The 20,457-nt window shown below is 38.2% G+C and overlaps 2 pseudogenes; both read right to left on the bottom strand.

Moving 5' to 3' along the window:
- Window positions 1–3,040: 3,040 nt before the first annotated feature.
- LOC131548210 (trace amine-associated receptor 13c-like) lies at window positions 3,041–4,111 on the bottom strand (annotated as a pseudogene).
- Window positions 4,112–11,516: 7,405 nt separating this feature from the next.
- On the bottom strand, window positions 11,517–12,584 carry LOC131547718 (trace amine-associated receptor 13c-like; annotated as a pseudogene).
- Between the last annotated feature and the right edge of the window lie 7,873 nt (window positions 12,585–20,457).

The following is a 20,457-nucleotide window of genomic DNA, read 5'->3' on the forward strand; positions in this document are numbered from 1 at the left end:
CACAGTTAGTCTGAGCTGAGTGAACTGAGTGAGCTGTAAACAGCCCGACCACCATTGTGTTGACTCCAGTGCAGGGGAAGACAAGATGTATAAGATTAAGCGATTGAGGTGTTTTGTTGTTGGATGTAATAATGAAATAATGAATATAGCAGTTGTCATTTACTCCCGACATCTGAGCCGCTGAAGATGCAGAGGATTAATGTTACTTTTGCTTTGAAGGGAATGTGCCAATCCCAATCTGCCTAAATGTTCACGCGAATCATTCGTGATCCAACTTCATCTACAGAAGAAGTGAATATAAAGGTGTTTTATGAATCTTTGCAAATCACCTTTCCTAATAACGTGCTAGTTAGCCAGTTTCGCAGCTAAAGTAAACAGCATAGATATGTATGTCTATGGTAAACAGTACTGCTAGTCACCCCACGGAAGAGAGGGGCGGGGTCAGCAGAGTCATTAGCATTTAAAGCAACATGGACCAAAAAATGGCTTGCTGAAAACAGAGCTGATTTTGATAGGGTAAAAAAGGTGTTTTTCACATTACCATTGAGAAATTTTAACCAAAGTATGGTATAGACTTTTAATTAAGACCCTAAAGAATCATATCAACTTTAGTGGGGCAGGACAGTAATGAAATTTAACAGGTCTGTTCTTTAAAACTAGGTTGGCTGAAGCATTCAGTGTTATGTCATGATTTTGTTGGTGTTTTGTGATTTTCGAAATGTCAATATCCACTTTGATACTACACTCTCAGAAATAAAGGTACAAAAGCTGTCACTGGGGCGGTACCTTTTCAAAAGGTACACTTTTGTTCCTATTAGGTTCAAATATGAACACTTTAAGTACTAATATGTACCTTTAAGGTACCAAAATGGACCCTTTAGGTACAAACATGTACCTTTTGAAAAGGTACCGCCCCAGTGACAGCTTTTGTACCTTTATTTTTGAGAGTGTATACTAGGCAGTTGATGTATGGCTCTTTAATGTATAATGTTCGTATAATGAATATGCGTCATATTCATTGTGAATATGAATGACTTGAAAATACATGGACGATCACTGAACTTGTATTTCTAGTTATCAATGACTTTGCTGCAAAGAAGTCATGCAGCGTAACAGAGAGAGAATTTAGTAAATCAATGCACATTAGCACAGAGTCTTTAAAGCACTCTCTAAATGCTAAATTAAATTGATAAGACATGTTGTAGCAACTGCCATTTCAACAATATCTTTTTAAAATTCATCACTTAATCTTATCTTTCTTATCTTGCATTTTCTTTCATATTCTTCTTCTTCTCTGCACCAGTTTGATAGTTCCACCTCTTCATTTCCAAACATTAATGTGCACAACTGAGAAGGAAACCTTTTATAATTCTAATTATTTTACATAGTTGTAATTAGCAAGCATTAGTCTGAACCCTTGAAATGGGGCTCCCTGATTCCACGGTGGCCCTCGGTGCAACTGCTTATATTGTTTATTAGGTACAGTGACACTGACTTCAGCCATTAAGGGGCAAATTGCTTTTTCTGTTTCTAAGCACAAATACATTCTTAATGATTTTTATGATTAACTTTCTGCATATTTCCCACATCCAAATTCATTTACAGCAGAATAAGAGCAATATTGGACATTTATAGGTTATTGAGTGAAAAACACTTAAGTCAGAAGGAGTCAGAAGGACACAGGGTAACTGTGTCTCATATGTTTTGGGAGAAGTATTAGCTTTAAAATTATAGTATTTATAAGCAAATTTATTTGAAACAGAGTATTCAAAAAGAAACTTCACTTGAGCATTTCTAATTCAAGACACCAAGCATTATGTTTGGGCTTGAAAACATGTTCTGTTCAGTTTACTAGCAATTTCTGAGTGAAATTTGTATCCTATTTTTTGTCAAGCCTTTCCTACACTGTGCTATTTTTTTGAAACTACATAAAAACCCCATAAAACATGGAAACCTATGTGTGTGGTTCCAAAAGCACAGAGAAACACATTCCAAAATCAAATTTTAACAGAACAAATGAACACACAAAAAGAAGGTCATAGTTTTATTGGGCTGATATTATTATTAATTTTTTATTTTTCCTTTTTCTTCTTTTTTTTCTTCTTTTTTTTGTGGGGGGTGGGGGGTGTGTGGAGGAATATTACTTATCTGGAGAGCCTTGGTTTAAGTTTATTGAATGAACTATTAAGGCGAGACACTGCAGGTGAATAGGGTAAAAAAAAAAAAAAAAAAAAACTTACTTACCCAGCTGATTGATTACAATGATAATTGAAAACATTATTATTATTTTTTTGTATTACAAGTTTTATAAAGTATTGGGTTTAGATATGCAAATGAGTAATTATTTAATGAAATATGCGCTAATTTGCATATATTTCTAGTACAAAAATCTAAACACTGGATGATGTCAGTTTCAAAATTCTGGTTTAATTTGTTTGACATTAGAGTCAAAAGTTTTTATACAGGGTATTTTGAGTATCTAATTTTTGTCACTCCATAATTCAGAAAATGCTTAGAACGGACAGAAAACACTATATTTTCACAATTTAGGGGGGATTAAAATGTTGTATAAAATCAAGAAAATTATATATATGAACAAATCCCTCTGTTAAAACCTTCAGGATATAGACATGAATAAAAATGTAAAGTTTGGTGTGTGTAAGTGCTACTGAAGTGGAGATTTATGGCTATGTGAAGAAAAAACTCATTTTGAGAAAATGGCCTTTAAAAATACAGTATGTATTGTAATTGAAATCTAGACACAAATAGATAAAGTGCTATAAAAGAAACACTTAACAGTGTCTTTTGGATGTTTTCTTTCCACTAGTCTGAAAAAAAAACACTTTATGAAAAACCAAAAAGCCCAAAATCTCAAACTTGACAGGTGCATGAAAAAACAGTGTTTTAGCCTGCAGTGTCTCCCCTTAATCTGTCTTTTCATTAGAAGTTGCATATGAATGTTGTTTTGGTCTTGAAATCTTTTTGTCTTTTATCTACCATTTTGAAAGCTAAAATACAAATACATTGTGGAAAACAGCACTCATGAATGATAATTTGTAAAAATGTCCACCAGAGAGGATGCTGGCTGAAATATTTTAAGTGATAGAATGCGTTTAACTGACTTTCTAAACCAAGGATAAAATAAAGCATAGATGATAGGATTCAGGCTTGAGTTAATATAGAAGACCCATGTTAGAATATTCACTATTACAGAAGACATTACTGCATTACCTGCAAGAGAAAAAATATAGAGAGGTAACCAACAGAAAAGATGAATTGCCACAATGATTCCTAATGTGAGAGCAGCTTTACTTTCAGATTTCCTCCTAACTGAATCTTCCATTACACATTTAGCACCCTTAATCAGAGAGTTTATAACTTTCACTTGCTGATGTACAACATACAGTATCTTCAGATATATAGCTATGATCAGGGTGGAAGGAAAAAGCAAGGACACAAACAGATCAGTGACTGTCCATGTAAAACTCATCATGACAGAACACTCTCCATAACACACATCTGTATTGTCTGAAGGGTCAAAACGTCTATTACTGCTCGAAAGGGCAGTTATATAAGCTGAAGAGCAAAACCAGCAAAGACAGATGGTCATTAAGGTTTTGGTTGTGGTTATTTTCTGTGGGTACAGCAAAGGATGACACACAGCCACATAACGATCCACAGCAATTAAAACTAAATTACTGAGAGATGCTGAGATAATCACACCGAGGGTCAAAGTAAACAGTCCACAGGCAGTTTTGCCAAAGTACCAGCATGTCTCAATCAGTTTAATGGCCTCCACAGGCATAACAATAAGTCCAGTAAGCATGTCAGCCACAGCAAGAGAGAGAATGATCAGGTTGGTTGGAGTGTGAAGCTTCTTGAAGTGAGAGATGGAGATGAACACCAGCAGGTTCAGAAACACAGTCCATGCTGACAACAATGAAAAAAACAAATACATGAAATTGTATTGAAGTCTGAAGCGTTTTTCCTTGATACATGATGAGTTGATGGCAGGAAAGCAGTATTGAGTCTCATGATCCTCTGTCTCATAGGCCATGATTGAGTCTCCTCCTGTTTGGAGTTTGTTCTTTTCTCCTTACTGTCCTTTCATTTATATAGTGTCTGGATCACACTGAACAACCCATCTAACGCCCACTCTGATGCTGCATAAGGAAACTAATCTAATCAATTCAGCGCATCTAATAGGTAAATAAGTTTAATTTCCTTAAACAAACAAATAAATGTCTTTGTGTTGGGTTATGTACATTTTTCGTACATTGTTTTTTTTTTGTTTTTTTTTTTTAACATCTGGGAAATCTTTAATGGGGAAAATTAACACATTTCAGCAAATAGTTGCATAGTTTTCTTGTAGAGGTGGAGTTAGGCTCATAATCATAATTAGCTATATAAATACACTAGCTGTATGAATACATGCGACTGGTACCTTAAATAATTTTTTGGAATAATTTATAGCCTAATTATGTTTGCTATATAAAATAATATTTTGGCTAAAACTGCTGTTATTTTTTAGAGCCACAATCCTGCAGAGTTCAGCTCCAACCCTAATCAAACACACCTGAACAAGATAGACAGCTATAGTAAGTTTTTATCAAGGCTGGAGAACAACTCTGACCAGAACTGGCCACCCCTGTACCAACATGGTCTTTCAAGAAAAACAAAACAAAACAAAACAAAAAACAAAACCTTTAGATGTAAATAAGCTACTGTAAACTGTGCTATACTGTACTGTAATCCCTTACATGTAATCCTTAAATATAAAGTTAAATTCAGGATACAAGGAAACAGTAAAGTAAAGACAAGGTCAGTGACTCTCCAAGCAAAATTTATCACGTTACATATCTCCATAACTGTCATGGTGCACACAGCAGGGAGGAACAAGGAACACGCAGACGAGGAGTAACTTCAAAATAATAGTCTTCAATCATGACATCAGGGCAGGGCAGGGCAAGGTTGACACAGACAGGAACACCGGGGAATAACGAGTAGACCAGACAAAAACCTAACTAAACAGGCAGGAACTAAATACACATGACAATCACAGATAATTAGACGAAACACAGCTGGACAAGACTTAACTAATAATCACACTTAACAAGGACAGGAACAAGACCAAATATGGACACAAGAGGCGGGAACACATGACACAGGACAGAGGACTGACAATAACACACAACTGTTCAGTGTGAAGTGTCAAAATAACCATTACTGATTACAAGGTGTGATTTGACATAAAAGGAGGAGCAAAATCTGAGAAAAATGCTTACTGAACTTTTGTCATTTTTACTTTCTGTGGATACATTAGAGGGTGACTCACAGCCACATACCGATAGGGTTGGGTATCGTTTGGGGGTTTATTTTTCGATACTGGTGCCACATCAATACTTTTAAAACGGTACTGGTGCCTGAACCGATACTTAAAAATAATAAAAAATAAATAAAAATTGCCAATTAATAATTGGATTGGCCATTAGCACTAAACACACGATGTCTTTTTTATTCATACTGGATGCCAGAGGGCGCCCTCGCACAAAAAATCCACATATCCAGTCACAGAAGTAGCGGAACTCATGAAGCTCCAGGAAATCCCCAATATGGACAAATGCATTGCTATTGCTGTAACTGAGTAAACAAGATATAAACGTTTTGATTGATAAAACAAATACAATAAACACTCGACTACGACAATGTATAGTTTATCTGTGTTATTCAAGCCATCTCTGGTATTTTCATAATAATTAAGTATATTTATAATCCATTGCCAATCGATGTATTAGTAGCCTATGGAACATATTTTCTGCCTCATTCTGTGACAAGAAGCTACATCAGATCACAAAAGGAAGCATTTAACTGGTGTTGTGGACTAAAAAGGTTATAATGTTCTCTTTTGTTGGACAACAGGTTTAAAAACATGAATACAAGAGAATTTTAACTTTAGGCATTTTAATTTAAGAATGTTTAGCTTAGCTAGTTAATGGAGGGCTGCTGCCGTCAGAGCAAGTGTAATTTCTGCATTCACGCGCTCCTCGGATGCTCTCATTTCCCGAGTTGTGCTTTTAAGATGGAATGTGAAAACAGCACGCTTACGTTACTACAAAGATTTGTTGGACTTGTATTATTAGAGCTTTTCGACTTGAGTTCACGTGCATTTTCTCAGTCAGGAAATTATTTTTCATATGAGGTGCCGGTGATGATGCTTCTTACATTCATTTTGGAGAACAAAGGACAAATATTTCAATCAATCGCTCAGGCATGGCACCGAAATCTGTGTTCTGATTCGGTTCTAGTACATAACGGTACCGGGTTTCGGTACCCAACCCTACACCGATCAGTGAAGAAGATTTTTATTGTTAATGATCTGTATTAATCAAGTATAATCAAGGTGAATCTTGCCATTTATATATCCTTTTTAATCCTCTATTATGTTCTAAAGGCCTCTGTGTTAAAAGTGCCTATGTGGCTAAAATGTATAAACAGGAAACATCTGGAAAAATATAGGGGAGCTTTTTCCTTTACCATAACAAGTCTAGGAAGTCTCAGCTCCCAAGGAAGAGATAGGTTTGCAAACGCAAGCGAAATGTAGAAGTGTATGCATGAGAGGGGCTTCTAATGTAAAGGAAACCCGCCTTAAAAAACTGGTGTATATATACTAAAGCCCAGAGACAATCGGGAGACTTTTCTGCAGAAAGGATCTCGACTTTATTCTCGCTGTATAGATAATAAAGTCTTTTCTTCTGGAATCAAACTTCAAGACTGTGCGTAATTCTTCAGAAAGAGACGGAAGACACTACATCAGCAGCAATAAAAATTTTATTACTGAGAGATGCTGAGAGAACCAGTCCAAGTAACCCTTAACCATCACTTCTGGCCAACAAAAGGGTCAAGTTAAAAATAACAGAAAAAACATGAAATGAACTTAACTAAACTGACTATCAACAGGTTTGAATGTTAAAGCCAATGTCATAGTTAGTGCCATCCCAGCAATGTACCTCTAAAAATCTCCTAATATTTCTACAAAGCTCTGAAAAGATGTCACATTCCGGTCTTGGCTGACACATGCTACCTCTGTACTCACTGAAAGAATCAGAATGAAGCAGAGTGCATTGTTAAACATTGGTGCATGACTAATGTTACAGTAGGTCAGATAATCCAGACCACTTTAAAGGAGGAAAATAATATTAAATGGAAGAAATATGTAATTTGGATATTTTTATGTGAAATACAATGGGCTCTGCAAATGGCAGTGTGGGTGGGCCTCTATCAAGGTAGTCTTGTGGGTTGATCTGTCACGTACAGTTACATGCCTTTGTTCAGTTTGTTTACTCTTATTTACGTTAGAAAACATCAATCATGTGACAGCTCAGAGGCCCAATTATAATTATGATTTATATTCTACATGTATTATAGTTGCAGAGATGATCCTCCATGGAACTCTTCATTAAAGGTGTGAAATAATCACACACACACACACACTACTCTGATGCAACAGCGTTGTTGCACTTCTATATATATATATATATGTAATTTTTTTATTATTATTTATTTTATTTTTTTAAATGTCCTCCATGTGCATTCCAGTAAGTCCAACAAGCCCATCAGGCCTATGTGCAGTCTGTATCGTGTTTAGGCACCACGCAACGCACGTGATTTCTACTGACTTTGGTCACTTAAAAGGGGTTGGAGCTCTTAATTTTGCTCTCAAAGTGACCAGATTGATGCATTTAAAGGATAAGTCCACTTCCAGAAATGTCATACAAGATGTTCATGTCTTTCTTTCTTCAGTCACAAAGAAATTAAGTTTTTTGAGGAAAAAAATTCCAAAATTGTTTTCCCATATAGTGGACTTCAATGGTGGCCAACGATTTCAAGGTCAAAAAGGCAGTTTCATTGCAGCTTCAAAGGGCTCAACATGATCCCAGCTGAGGAAAAAGGGTCTTATCTAGCGAAACGATCATCATTTCACTAAAAGATACTTTGGCCTAATCGCGATTGCGATTTAATTTTGATTAATCATGCAGCCCTATTCAGTATTATCTGCTTTCACGTTGCTCAATAGCTGATTACCCTCCTCCATCCCCAGCACCTCCTCTTGTCCAGTCAAGATCGGCTTCTGATTCCCTTTTGAATCAGACTAATTTCTAAAACATTTACATTAAATTATTGAACATTAATGATATCTGCAGTACATTTATGTTGGTTCTGTTTTGTTTACCCTAAGTGGGTTATCACTGCTCTCCCTGCTCTCATCCATGCTAGGCTGCATGCATGTGCAGGGAGTTCTTGCCCAGAACAGAACCACACCGCCAATCCAAACTGTATGCTAATTGTCAATTATCTTTGACGATAGTGGTCCTGACAGAAATTAAGGTTCATGTTGACCTGCCAAGGCTTTGCAAAAAGGTAAATGAAATCTTCGGACTTCTATACTTAAAAAAGGAGTCCATGTCTGATAAAACATATCCATTATTCCATATCCATTTACACTGTTGGGAAGGTTACTTTGGAAATGTAATAGGTAACAGATTACAAGTTATCCTACTTAAAATGTAATAAGTAGTGTAACTTTTCAATTACTTAATTAAAGTAATGTAACTGATTACATTTGATTACTTTTTGATTACTTTGATTACTCAAACATGTAAACCAGGCAGGAATCCTTCATCACTTGAATTAAGATTATAATATTTTAATTTTAAGAAGACATTGGATGCAAAATATCTTCAGTTCACACATCTCAGTGTGTAGACACAACCAACCTACAATGATAAAAATTCACTCCTTTTTTTTTAATCCCCCAAAACCTAACAGTCTCAATTATCAAGCCATTTTGATTTTGGAGTGAATACAAGCACTCTCTTCCACCTTCAGTACCACGACTGAAGTGAGACCCTTGAGCAAGGCACCAAACCCCCATCTGTTCCCCAGGCACTTTAGAAATATGGCTGCCCACTGCTCCGGGGGTGTGTTCACGGTGTGTGTGTGTGTGTGTGTGTGTTCACTACTGTGTGTGTGCACTAGTGTGGGTTAAATGCAGAGCACAAATTCCGAGTATGGGTCACCATACTTGGCCACACGTCACTTCACTTCACTTTCACTAAATTTGTTTATGTCTGGCTGCGCAAATCATTTTACTCCAGACTGCTTTCTGAATGAGGGACAATTCAAGGCAGGTTTTGTTAAAAAGTTAAAACTCAAGGATGGATCAGTACCCATTGTTCATGATCCAGCTGCACCTCCAGAAGAAGTAAGTCTCACACTTTTTATTTTTTATGATTTTTTGTGAATCGCGTTTGCTCTTCCACAGAAGAGAGGGGCGGGGTGAGCAGAGCTCATGAGTATGTAAAGAGTTAGGCAGCGAAACGAGTCACTGTGAACAGAGCGACCACTGAAACCATTTCAAGAATACCCTAAAGAATCCAATGTCCCCTTTGAAGCACAGCCACCACAAAATCAGACTTACTTTAAAATCATTCTGAGGTTAAATACAGATTTAAAATCATAACAAGAAATAGATTAATAGCTATGATATTGTTTTGAAATCAAATCTTTGCATAGGTATGACAGGAAACACTGGAATCTAACAATGCATTAGAAAAAAAAAACAGTTAATCTTAGAAAAATAAATAAATAAAGCATATACATAAACCCATATAGAAAATATAAGAGTCATCGGATAAGCATGTTATAAACTTCGAAACACTGGTGTTTCATATTTTAGAAACAGTCACTGCAATTTATGAAATAAATAAATTAAATCTGTACGTGGGGTGTGTGTGAAAAAATCAGATGTAACCCCTTTGTAATCCTTAACATTTTCATAAGTAACTGTAATTTAATTACACATTTTTCTCAGTAACTGTAACTGGTTACAATTACTTTTATTTTGTAATTAAATGACGTAATTCCGTTACATGTAACTAGTTACTCCCCAACACTGTCCATTTATCTTTCAGTGAAGCTGAAAGAAACATGGTTCTGTGATCAGTAGTAAATCTGAAACTCTGAAACTCCAAACATGCCCCACAGAAGAAAGATAATGTACATAGGTAAGGTAATGTATTTTATTAAAAATACTACTAATTATCTGAAAGATAACTGAAAGATACGCAAGACAATCACATTCGATTAATCATGCAGTCCTAATACTGGAGAACCTTACATATGGGTGCTGTGATAGGTTTCGTATCCCTATAGGTGGACGTGGATCAGGTGAGAGTTAGCTGATGTGAGCTTGACTAACATGACCTGCCAGAACTAACACTACACTTGATTTGTGTTTGTACTGTATGTGTGTGTGGTTTATGTTTGGATGTACTTGTGGAGTGTATCTGTGGTCACTGTTCTGTTTGTTCTATTGTTTTGTCATGTTTATTTTTTATTTTATTTTTTTTATTTTTGGCTGAGTGTTTTTGTTGTTGTTGTTGTTGTTGTTTCTGTATTTTGGCTGGTTTAAGCCTAATATGACAATAAAACCGCCAGTGGGTGGTGGCAAGTCTCTGTCTACAATTCTTTGACCCATTCATTCAAATGATTCAAAAAGGCTGATTTATTGACAAATGAAGCAAGTGACTGTATTTAATGAATGGATCACTGAATCATCGGCTCACTCGATTAGTTAAAAATTCAGGAACGAAACACTTCAGTGTTGCTCTGAGTCACACAAATATTCTGTTCGGATTTAAGCCCCTGTCCCTTCAAGCCACTGCCCCTTTAATCACAAATGCTAATTGTCCTTTTCGTCCTATCAAAGATCCTATACAAATTTTTTTAAGGTTACCTTACAAAACATTTTGTATTATCTGAATACACATGTACTGTATATACACAGGTATTTTTAACTGATACATATTTTTAGAATTGTTAACTTTAATTTTGCTTGTTAAATTGAACTTTAATTGTAATTGTTAAATTTAAATACAAATTCCTTATAGCTTGGATAGCAAATGGCTCCTGCTCTACACAATAAAATGATCAAAGACGCATTCTCATTAAAATTCATCAAGTTCCACGCTTAAGCTTGAAGACATCACTCTTAGAAAAAAAGGTACAAAAGCTGTGACTGGGGCGATGCCCTTTCAAAAGTACTAATATTAGTACTAAAACATTTAAGTACTAATATGTACCTTTAAGGTAAATATATGTACAGTACCCTTTAGAGGTAAATAAGGTACAAAATTGTAAAGGTACTGCCACAGTGACAAGTTTTAACACCTTTTTTTCTGAGAACGCACTTTAATCCCTGACATGTAAACAAAGGTTAGTTGAACTCTATGGGTGCTCTACGCATTTATATATAGTGTACTTCATGTACAAAACTAAAATGTGAGAGACACGCCTAAAAAAAAATAAAAAAATAACTGGTTTATTTGTTGCAACCAGAACAAGCACTAAAATAAACAGAGCCGGTCACTTATGTGATGGCATTAGCACTATCACAATTAGGACTGCATTGGAAGTCTAATTGCTAAAAGGAAAAAGGGGGGAAAGCACTTTATCAATCATTGATGATATGTAAAAATGTCCACCAGAGAGGATGCTGCCTGAAATATTCTCAGAGTTAGTATATGTCTAAGTGACTTTCTAAACCAGGGATAAAATAAAGCATAGATTACAGGATTCAGACCTGAGTTAACATACATTGTCCATGTTAGAAAATTTGCTGTGGTGGAAGGGATTACTGTATCCCCTGTTAGAGAAAAAATATAGATTGGTAAATAGCAGAGAAGATGAATTACCACAATGATTCCCAATGTTACAGCAGCTTTGCTCTCAGATTTCCTCCTCAATGAACCATGCAAAACACTCTTTCCACCCTTCATATGAGAGTTTATAACTTTCACTTGTCGTTGTGCAACACAGAAAATCCTTAAATATAAATTTAATATCAGAATACAAGGAAACAGGAAAGTAAAGAAGAGGTCTGTGACTCTCCAGGCAAAATTTATCACAAAGCTGCACTCTCCATAACATACAACTCTTCTGTATGAGGTGTCAAAATAACCATTACTGATTACAAGTGTAATGATATAGAAGGAGGAACAAAACCAGCTGAGAAAAATGCTCACTAAACTTTTAGTCATTGTTACTTTCTGTGGATACATTAGAGGGTGACTCACAGCCACATACCGATCAGCAGCAATAAAGATTAAATTACTGAGAGATGCTGAGAGAACCAGCCCAATGATAATAATAAACAGACCACAGAAAGCATTTCCAAAGTACCAACACGTCTCAATCAGCTTAATGGCCTCCACAGGAATCACTATAAGTCCAACAAGCAGATCGGCCACAGCCAGAGAGAGAATGAGCAGGTTGGTTGGAGTGTAAAGCTTCTTGAAGTGAGAGATGGAGATGATTACCAGCAGATTCAGAAACACAGTCCATGCAGACAGCAATGAAAAAAACACATACATGATATTGTATTCATGCCTGGAACGTTTTCCCTTGATACATGATGAGTTGATGGCAGGAAAGCAGTATTGAGTCTCATGATCCTCTGTCTCATAGGCCATGAGTGAGTCTCCTCCTGTTAGGAGTTTGTTCTGCTCTCCTCACTGCCCTTTCATTTATACAGTGTCTGGATCAGACTGACCAACCCATCTACCGCCCACTCTGATGCTGAACAATGACATAATTATTTTCTTTTAGTATTTCCTGTGAAATTGCTGTGGCCACATGAACAATACACAGCACAGCAGTTCAACAGACAAGAAGTTTATTGAGTGAGTTACATTTTAGACACTTTTTGTCTTTTTTCCTGTTTTGGAAACAAAGTTTCAAACAAAGCTGGAGCAGAGCTTTTGTGCATCTCAGAGGGACACTGTGGTGTATCTTAACTGAATGAATCTGTTTTTGGACAAATCAAATGAACCAATTATTCAGCAATCCATTCATAAAGACAGTCAACTTTCTTTAATCCTAATTGAATGAGCCATTTTGAAAGAATCATTTGATTGAAGGAATAATTGGACGGACACTTGCCGTCACCTACTGGCAGTTTTAGTGTCATATTTCAACCCGATCTCATGAAAGTGCGTATAAATAGTATGATAAATAAAAATGAAAACTCGTGGTATTGATACGCAAAAATGGACATTGGCGTATATATGCTATGCGATGGGTAGGATTAGGGTTGTGGGGTAGATGCGTATCATAAGTACGCGAAAACTGTGTATCATATGCACTGTTGGAAAGGCGGGGCTTAGTGCCCCCTTTCGATCATCGTGATGATGCAGCAGAATGAAGCGAGAGAGAGACTTGTCCTGGGAGCGGGAGAAATAATCGCCTTTTGTGTGTTATAGTGTGCGTCTGTGACTAATTGTGAGTACCCGCTCTACTCTATAGACTACTCTTGTTAATCCTAATATTCAGATACGAGACAATTTGGTATTTGTCCGCTGTTTGCGATCGAACGTGTGAAATGAGTGTAAGGCTATGCTAGCGCATTCAGCGCACTCACGAGCTGTTCACAAATATGACATCACTATTTGTCTTATCATCCTGTTCCGTACATTTTTATTCATATCATCATGCTGCTATATTGGGAACTATCACTGTGAAGTTTATATAAGAGTACTTAATTGTCTTGATTTGTGATATTCTTTGCAAGTATACGGGCACTTTTGGTTTAACGTGCCGATTCTGTTTACATAAAAGAGCACAGCGCTAGATTGTGTTGTACATTACCGCAGAAAGTTGATACTGTATATTGTATTTACACACTACATTGTATAGATTAATGTGATTTGTTTTGATACAGAAGTCAAGTATCGTTATGCTGATTATTTCTTTTATTTCTGTTTTATTGTAGGACCACACACACACACACACACACACCCTCCAATATATCTTCAGTGTTCAATAAACCCCTTTTGATTGAAGTTGACCGCCTGATCCACTCCTGTGTTCTGATCGACACACCAAGAGGAAGGCTAGAGAAATCCGAACCACCTTAGAATACAATCCTAGTTCAGCTCCATAACATGCACGCCAACAAATTTGGTATCATATGCACGCGAAAACTCTGTTTTATATGTACGCCAAACACGTTTGTATCATATACGCCAAAATCTATTTTTGCGTATCAATACCATGAATTTTCGTTTTTATTTGGCGTACTATTTATACACATTTTCATGAGACCGGGCTCCGTATTTATTTATCCATGACAAGCCTAAACCAGCATAAAATCACACTCAGCAAAATATTATAATTTTTAACAAAACTCCCCCCAAAAATATTAGACAATTTTTGTCAATATCACACACCATATGTCTTCAATTCCCCGGAAATGTTATCTTTTTGGACTTCGGGCCATGCGTCTGGCCGGGATTTCTAAATTGCCCAAAATGTCTGGGATTCGGTTTTTGCTTTCTACAGTCGCCATTTATTGTTTGCCTTGCGCAGGACTGTTTTCTTAATTCTGCTCCCGCAAACATTCTTTAATACTGAATACAGGCTAATTTTCGCACATCAGGGAGCCGCTATCAATATGCAGAGTATTTAAATAGTTTTGGATGCAGCTCGTGTTGGATGTAGGGTTGCCATTTTTTCCACGGAATTGGGCTGATTTTTTCCAGTGGGTTAAAGGTTTGAAATATTGCATAAATTATTTATGTAATTTATCTATCTGCGATAGAGCTTGTGTCCGTTGTAGACATTACTATCCGTCAAGAAGGTAGCATTATTATTGGTAACATAAGCGGACTCATGGAAAAATACATTGGCATCATCTGTATTAAAGAGAAAATAATCACTGAATCCGATGTTTAATTGAATAAAATAGACTTACTTACTGGAGTTCCACAACTATAGGCCTTTATCACACTACCGCGTTCAAAAAGCGGAAGATTCAAATAGTAGCGTAAAGAACTTCCGCTGCAGGCTCTATCAATGACTGTGCCCATAGCATGGCTTTGTTGTGGATTACTTATGTAGAATTCAGCACAAATACGTCTTCTAAAGACACCAATCTCAGTTTACAACAATTAATTGAGTATTATGAAACGAAGGAATATGTTGTCACGATATCCAGATGCATATTTCGTGACTTAAACAGGAGCGCGCGAGCAATACTGTTTGTGTACAGGCAATTCTTCACAGTCTGATCACCTTATTTCATTACAGAACAGAGAAAAAACTATATAAACAACATATCACATTAATAAGCATTAGAAATAGCCAAAGCTTAAAACATTTGTAACACCGAGTTGAAATGTTAAACAGCCCGGATGGGAACAATGTGGGGTGCTAATAATGCACAGGAGACGAGAAGATGGCGTATTTTCCCCCGAGTTTAATAAAACACCTCAAGCACCGACACACTCGTCCACATACATGGGGAACGAGTGAGGGAAAATGGTACATAAGCATCCAACTCAGGTCACAAACAGAAAGGAATAAAATAAAATAAAGATGTCGGTAGAGCAAGTTCTCTCTTCCCCTTTTCGTCTCGTACAGACACACCCTATCCCCATGGCCAGTTGTCAATCTGCCACAAAACTACCGTAAATGCTCTAGTGGCCGTTACAGAGTCCCCCCTGGAAAACCTGGCTGTCCTCAGCCAACAGCAATGCGAAAATACAGGACAGAAACAACTCCATACATGAATGGTTGTAAATACTCCTCTCTAAAAGAAAAACAATGGTACATGATGAGAAATACCAACATACATGACAAAACCACTACCTCACCAAACCACTTTGTCCTAGAATACATAAAGAAAACATAAGCAAACAGAAAAGAAAATACATAGGCATTTCAAAAACCCATGGCAAAATACATTTTACAGGATAGATTTGACTTTTATAAGAACAAAACACACCAGTGTTGATTAACCTAAAACAGTCAACAAAAACCAATAACAGAACGGTATATTGTTATAACATTATGGTGATTTAGAAAAATATGCACACCCCACACTCCATTAACGGATTCATTTTAAATCCAACCGGTCTGTGTGGAATGGATTGGTCCACTTATTGGTTACTCAGCCTGAGGTAATCCTGGGTGCAAGTCTAGGTCGCAAGTTATACCTTTGATCAACGCAATCAATATGACGCTCCGTCAAATCAGAGAGAGTGGCAGGATCGCCACACGCACTTGCCCCGTCATCAGTGACATCACCAAATAAATCAGACAAAGAACCTCTGGCATCAGATTCCAAGAGATCACTGACATTGTCAGTTGGACAGTCACTGGACGGCTCACCAGGACTTGTATGACAGGAGCTTTCACCACCCAACAAAGTATCATCGTCCGCAAATTCCAGAGGTGGATTCACAGGCATCAGCAAGTAGTCACATCAGCAAGTCTATAATTCACATCAGACAACAACGGAGCGACACGGTAAGGACCTGTGTATAGAGGCGCGAGCTTGGCAGCAAAGTTCGAAGACGAGTCAGACCTCGGATGAGTTTTGACCCGCACCAGATCATTTATGGAGAAAGAAACTAGCCGACGCCTCTTGTCATAGTAGTGCTTCTTCTTAGAGTGACTTGCCTTCAGAAAACTCCTGACATGATCAGACACCTCCTGGAGCAAATGCTTCAGGGCATCCAAAGAAGTCACACCTGGATCTTCCATGCCAAAAACATCAGGCTGAGAAAGCAGATCCAAAGGTGTGTCCAGTTCACGACCATACAACACCATCGACGGACTCAGTCCCGTACGGTCATGTTGAGCTGTCCGCAAGGCAAAACAAATGTGGGGGAGAAAACGATCCCAGGAAGTATGTTTGGTTCCAACATATGCCCTAATGGCCGTTTTCAGTGTACGATTAACTCTCTCCATAGCATTTGTCTGCGGGTGGTAAGTTGTTGTAAGCCTGTGCTCCGTACCCAAAGCAGAAACTGTGTGTTTGAAGAGGTCACTCATAAACACAGAACCCCTGTCGGATATCAAGTACTTGGGAGCGCCATGTCTAGCAAACACTTCACTGAGAAGCTTACTGGCAGCAACCAAAGCTGTAGCTTCTGTAGCATTTGGACCAACCAGACACAATCTTTCATTTGATTTAACAAATTAAATTAGTTATTAGATCAACAAATAATCACAGACCCCTCACCCAATACACATCCTTGGGTGCCCCTATGTCTGGGGACGCCTCCAGGCCCCCCCGGTGCCATGGCAACTCATCAGATAACACTAGTTTTATTGCTCAAAGGAATGCAAATGGCCGAGCAACACTCACTTCATATAGGAAAAAGACATTATGCCATAAAATGGACTCTTCTCTAATTAATTCATAGAAAAACCTTTCTTTGAATGAACACACATATCATTAGGTCATTGTGTATATTATTACTGCTCTTGTGTTTTTGTGTATTGTACACTGTTTTATGCATGCTTATGATAGATCACTAGTTAATATCACTCTAACTGTAACATGTTTGGTCTCTATCAATTCGTCTTCGGATGATCTAATTGAGAATGAATATTACATGTTGATACCTATGCAACATATCAGTGTCCTAAGAATCTTTAATAGTTTGTATAATAACTTTCAATCCAACCCCTTTTGCAAATTACCATGCTCTCAGACAAAGGGCCATAAAGCCCCAGTATTTCCAAACTCCGCTTGAAATTCAGCCTTTCTCATTGGTCAAGCCCATCCTGAGAGGTGTGACTCTTTGCAGACTTTAAAGAGCTCACACACAGCTCCACGCATGCTTCTTCTCGTGTTTCTTGTGCACACTCTCTTCTGCCAACTCTCCGGACTGCTGCCCGTGTGGAGAGCCTGAGCCGATGCCGGCGTGCCCGGTGGGCTCCAACATATCTCAGTCTTGCGGTTCTGTTAGATTCTAAAAGGATGTGAGCTAGAACTCTTCGGGACACTTAAGTTTTGCGCCAGGCTTTGCGGCCTTGACCTACCATTCAACCAAAGCTACACGGACCTTAGAACAAGAATAACCTCTTTGGAATTCATCACTCTTCAACCCGGAAGAACGTGATCGCGAGTCCAAGACTTGAAACCAAGACCTTTCCTCCGAGACTGCATTCCAGACACACGTGGAAGTGCAAGTATGGTTCATCTAACTAAACTAAACAGAGATTTAGTATAAGTTATAGACTCCGTTATGAATGGCGCTGATGGTTTTACTCAGGTGGTTAACTGACTCTTTCCATAACTGCATTCTGTTTTCTCTAATGGCTTCTTTCATCCACTTTAGCTCCCCTTTTGTATATACGCGTGAGTGTATGTATGTTTGTTGTTTGTTAGATTAGTTATGTGTGTTAGCGTTTAGTTAATAAAAGTTGTGTGCACGAATTACATGAATTTCTGGTTCTGCCTTGCAAATTAATGTCCCTTTACGATTCTGACCCTCGCTACATGCTCTAATGCATTAATACTTTAGAAAGTGTTTTCTGTGACCACGAAAATATCCTTTCTTAGAGTTGATTTGAACTTGCACTGAATGGTCGCTGGACAACCAGATCAGTTGATGGCAATTTAATTCTGCTACAGTTATCACTGTCAGCCGATATAAATAATTGTAATTAATCATAATTAATTGTAATTATTTATATACAATTCCCTTTTAAGCTAATTCGCTACACTTCCCTCACCGCACACACCTCAATCCACTTAGAAAAGTAATCTACAAACACAAGGATGTATGCATTACCACTCGGCGTTCGGGGCAAAGGGCCCACAAAGTCCACCCCAGCATATTCCCAAGGATATTGGGGGCAGACTGGAACCATGATCCCACCAGGCTTTCTCTGGGATGGCTTAGTGAATTGGCAGATGGCACATGAACCCACATACTTCTTCACATCTGACAGCATGTTGGGCCAGAAAAACCTCTGCTTAAGTCTTGTCACCGTTTTTGTCACACCCAAGTGACCTGCGGTGGGATGGTCATGATAATACTCCAACAGAGACCTTCTGACAGTCTGGGGAGCATAAAGCTTGAACTGTTTCATGGGGTGTAATGTACAAGAAGATTTTGGATCCTTGTGGTACAGAAGACCATCAAGAACAGCATATAGAAGATGTTCCTCGGAAGACACACTTTCACCATCCTCCAAAGCACTGAACAATTTTCCAATGTCCGGATCATTCAGCTGCAGACTTTTCAACTGATCCCTGTCTGTAAACAACACAGACGGCAGTGAGCGCAAGTCCAGACTTCCAAGAACAGCACGATCAGGGAGAATGTCAAACGGCTGATCACCAGAGGGTAGAGGGTTCTTTGACAAACTGTCAGGAACGCTATCGGACACTCCTGGTTTATGGATTATCTCAAAATCAAAGTCTTGCAACCGAAGTTGAAACCTCAAGATAGGCACAGACGTCAGTTTATTTTTAAGGAAATCCATAGCATTCTGACAGTCTTGTGTCCACCCAAAAGGAACATTGGCTCTCGTAAGAGCGAAAAGAGGTTCAGCATGTCGGGCATATTCATGAATGAAACGCCGGTAGTAGCTGGTTATGCCTAAGAACTGTCTCACTTGCTTAACATTTACTGGAGTAGCAAAGTCTACCACAGCCTTCACCTTCTCCTCATTTGGTAGAATACCCTCCTTGATGACCCGATAACCCAAGAAGGTAAGTTCCTTTCTACAGAACTGACACTTGTCCAACTTGATTGACAGGCCAGCAGATCTCAGCCTAGCCAGGACTTCCTCAAGATCTCTCAGGTGTTGTTCGAACGTAGGTGAGGCAACTACAATATCATTGAGATAAACTGCGCATGACTTGTAGATGAGGCCTGCCAGCACTGTGTTCACGAGCCTCTGAAAAGTGGCTGGGGCATTGCAAAGGCCAAAGGGTAGAACACGGAACTGGTACAGCCCACGGTGAGAAACGAAAGCGGTCTTTGGCCTAGATGATTCTTCCAATGGCCACCTGCCAATAACCCCTGGCTAAGTCGATTGTGGACACAAAATTACCTCTTGCTAGAAAATCGAGGGACTCGTCTATCCTTGGAAGCGGATACGAGTCTTTCACTGTAAGTCTATTCAATCCTCGATAGTCAACGCAAAACCTTGGTTCACCAGAAGGCTTTTGAACGATAACGTTCGGCGCGGCCCACGGCCCCGATGCCGGTTCAATAATGCCTTCTGCCAACATCATGTCAATCTGCCGCTCAATCAATTCTTTCTTTGCAGGTGAAGTACGGTATGGAGCGAGATCAGTGGGGATTTCTTTAAGACTGCAAGAGAAGCTCGGCTTCCCCTATAATGTCAAAATATTAATTGTCAAATATGTACTATTGTGTTAACATTTTATTGACTAAAAATGCGTTAGAACACGTTCATCTCGAAGACGAGTTCGTTCAGAATCAGCTACATATAGCAGGTCGGCTGACTCGATTTCCTTCTCATACATTCCCGCAGTGTCAGTGTATTTCCCTGTTGAAGCCGAGCGTCCATTGACTTCAATGGGGCTGCTTTGAACAGTTTTTTTTCAGCGCTTCGAAACTAGACGGTCAT

Source organism: Onychostoma macrolepis, chromosome 10, assembly GCF_012432095.1.
Source record: "Onychostoma macrolepis isolate SWU-2019 chromosome 10, ASM1243209v1, whole genome shotgun sequence".
Lineage (NCBI taxonomy): Eukaryota > Metazoa > Chordata > Actinopteri > Cypriniformes > Cyprinidae > Onychostoma > Onychostoma macrolepis.